Raw genomic sequence first — 3611 nt, 5'->3', positions numbered from 1 at the left:
CCTTTTGGTTTTGCAGGAACTGTGTTCAAACTGTGCCTTATGAGAAGAAAGTAACAACTCCCTGAGTGGAATGCACACATCACCAAGCAGTTTCTCAGAAAGCTTCTCTCCAGTTTTTATCTGACTATATTTCCTGCTTCACCATAGGCCCGCATGTGATGCCATGTATCCCTTCACGTATCCATCTACGAGGGAGTTTCCAAGCTGCGTAATGTAAAGAAAGCTTCATCTATGTGAGATGAATAAACATAGCAAAAGCAGATTCACAGAAAGCTTCTTACCAGTTGTTATCAGAAGACATTTCCTTTTTCACCCTCATCTTGAATGTGCTCCTGAAGGTCCCTTCGTGGATCCGTCCATGACAATTTCCAGGCTGCATAATATAAAGAATTCTTTATCTATGTGAGAGATTACACATATGACTGAGTAGATTCCTAGAAAGCTTCTCTCCAATTTTTGTCTGAGGCTATTTCCTTTTTTACCATCGGCATCAACATGATCCTGAATATCTCCTGGTAACTCTTTCTTCAAAAAGGTTTCCAAGATGCTGTATGAGAATAGAAGTATATAGCAGGCGGGGATGGAGAGGGTGCCTCAGTGTCCTTCCCCTCCCCTCTCCTGGCCTCGCCGTCCTCTCCCCACAGCTGGACCGGAACTATGTGATCCTGGAAGTTCCGGGGCTTTTGCTGTGTGGGATAAACAGTAATGGTGGAGGCTGCACAGCTCCCGGAACAACAGCCACAACATCAGGAGCAAGAGCGGCAGTGGCGGTGGCGGCAGCAGCCTCCCCCACCCCAATCCCCAGTCACTGCCCCGTCCCTGGGGGTGGGCGGAGGGGGCGGCGGCAGCGACGGCAGCGGAGGCGGCTGGACTAAACAGGTCACCTGCAGGTATTTTATGCATGGGGTTTGTAAGGAAGGAGACAACTGTCGCTACTCGCATGACCTCTCTGACAGTCCGTATAGTGTAGTGTGCAAGTATTTTCAGCGAGGGTACAGTATTTATGGAGACCACTGCAGATATGAACATAGGAAGCCATTGAAACAGGAAGAAGCAACTGCTACAGAGCTAACTACAAAGTCATCCCTTGCTGCTTCCTCAAGTCTCTCATCGATAGTTGGACCACTTGTTGAAATGAATACAGGCGAAGCTGAGTCAAGAAATTCAAACTTTGCAACTGTAGGAGCAGGTTCAGAGGACTGGGTGAATGCCATTGAGTTTGTTCCTGGGCAACCCTACTGTGGCCGTACTGCACCTTCCTGCACTGAAGCACCCCTGCAGGGCTCAGTGACCAAGGAAGAATCAGAGAAAGAGCAAACCACCGTGGAGACAAAGAAGCAGCTGTGCCCCTATGCTGCAGTGGGAGAGTGCCGATACGGGGAGAACTGTGTGTATCTCCACGGAGATTCTTGTGACATGTGTGGGCTGCAGGTCCTGCATCCAATGGATGCTGCCCAGAGATCACAGCATATCAAATCGTGCATTTGAGGCCCATGAGAAAGACATGGAGCTCTCATTTGCTGTGCAGCACAGCAAGGACATGGTGTGTGGGATCTGCATGGAGGTGGTCTATGAGAAAGCCAACCCCAGCGAGCGCCGCTTTGGGATCCTCTCCAACTGCAACCACACCTACTGTCTCAAGTGCATTCGCAAGTGGAGGAGTGCTAAGCAATTTGAGAGCAAGATCATAAAGTCCTGCCCAGAATGCCGGATCACATCTAACTTTGTCATTCCAAGTGAGTACTGGGTGGAGGAGAAAGAAGAGAAGCAGAAACTCATTCTGAAATACAAGGAGGCAATGAGCAACAAGGCGTGCAGGTATTTTGATGAAGGACGTGGGAGCTGCCCATTTGGAGGGAACTGTTTTTACAAGCATGCGTACCCTGATGGCCGTAGAGAGGAGCCACAGAGACAGAAAGTGGGAACATCAAGCAGATACCAGGACCAATGAAGGAACCACTTCTGGGAACTCATTGAGGAAAGAGAGAACAGCAACCCCTTTGACAACGATGAGGAAGAGGTTGTCATCTTTGAGCTGGGCGAGATGTTGCTTATGCTTTTGGCTGCAGATGGGGACGACGAACTAACAGACTCTGAAGATGAGTGGGACTTGTTTCATGATGAGCTGGAAGATTTTTATGACTTTGATCTATAGCAACCTTGCGTGGCGTGTGAACTGGTCTGCTGACCCCAGACAGCAGCCGTGCCCTGTGGTGGTGTGGCAGGGCCTGTGTTCTCTCCTAGGCAGGCCTCTCAACTCCAGGTGCTGTCCTAAGAATTTTTACCAGGGCCTGTCTTCTCAACCCCTCACCTTTTCCTGAGGAGTGTGTTGTTTTCCCTGTTGAAAAAAGTTACAAAAATAAATCTTAAAGTTAGTTTTTTGTAACACAAATTTAACTGTCAGACAGTTAGTGTAGGTGTGTTGTGTCATCTGTTTTCAACCAGTTTGTGTTTATGGACTTTTCACACACTCATTTTGAGGACCCCAGGTTCAAAAATAAAAGCAGTGGCCCTGCTTTGGGGTCCAAGAATAGGAGTGATGGGTGAAGGGACCTAAGCTGGCCAATAGCCCTCTGCCCCAGACATGGGATGTGGATCCTTGAGGTTTCCGGTGAAATCTGCACATCTGTGTTTTTTCATCTGTTCCCTACCACGTGCACTTGCTCTGTGGTTTTGGTATCTTGTTTAATTGCACACAAGTAATACTACTGGGTAACCAGAATCAGGTGTGAATGTGTTGAGATTTCTACTGTTTTGCATGATAGGAAAATTGAGAAAGAATACATAAAAAGATAGAGAAGGATAACATCAATGCAGAGTTGGAAGTTGACTCCCAAGGGCTGACATGGTGTGTGTGAGTGTGGGTGTGTGATAAGCTTCTCATCCCTGCATAGATGCAGTATTCTTAGCCTTAGTAGAAAAACTTGGTTTAGTGGTTTAAGCCTTGTGTGACAGACAGATCTTAAAGGGCAAAGCAGTATATTGGTAGTTGTCAATATAGCAGTGCTAGCTCTGTCTATATAAATAGAGAAATGGGGTTAGCCATAGAGGTTAAAACTACCTGGTTATCCCGTATATTAACACAAACTGGGTCTTGGATACACAGTTGTGTTTAATGTTTTATGATCTAGCCTTTCCAGTACAGGCACTTTCTGAGAAACCTTGTAGTCATTTGGGGCATTTTGTTGTCGGGTTTTTAGTGTTTGTTTTTGTGAGTATTTGCCTCATTCCACCCCTGATCTTTCAGGTAGACAGATGTGGTTCAAAACTCTGGTCTAAGGTGTTTATTGTAGTGGAATAATGTGTTTGCAGTGATAAGTCATACTTTGCCACCGAAGGGGAGGGCTTGGGAGAATCCCTGAGACTAGCTAAAGTTAAGTTGTTGGAAGAATTCCTTGACTGGAAATTTTGCATTTGTGTTTTGTTGCTCTGTTTCCTGAAAGTAACTCGGGGATGCTCCTGGGTTGTCCATCTACTGCTTTGATTCCTTGGATCCCGCCCATTCTTTCACTTTAAGAAAAAACAAATAATTGTTGCAGAGGTCTCTGTATTTTGCAGCTGCCCTTTTGTAAGAAGCACTTTTTCCAAATAAAACAATTAAAAAAAAAAAA

General features: G+C 46.1%; 1 pseudogene; it reads left to right on the top strand.

Moving 5' to 3' along the window:
• The first annotated feature begins 832 nt into the window (after positions 1-832).
• Positions 833-2170, top strand: LOC113220720 (annotated as a pseudogene).
• Positions 2171-3611: the final 1441 nt, after the last annotated feature.

This window comes from Piliocolobus tephrosceles, unplaced genomic scaffold, assembly GCF_002776525.5.
Source record: "Piliocolobus tephrosceles isolate RC106 unplaced genomic scaffold, ASM277652v3 unscaffolded_10264, whole genome shotgun sequence".
NCBI classification, from domain to species: Eukaryota; Metazoa; Chordata; class Mammalia; order Primates; family Cercopithecidae; genus Piliocolobus; species Piliocolobus tephrosceles.
Note: the sequence above shows the minus strand (reverse complement) of the source record. Positions and strands in the feature narration are given on the sequence as shown.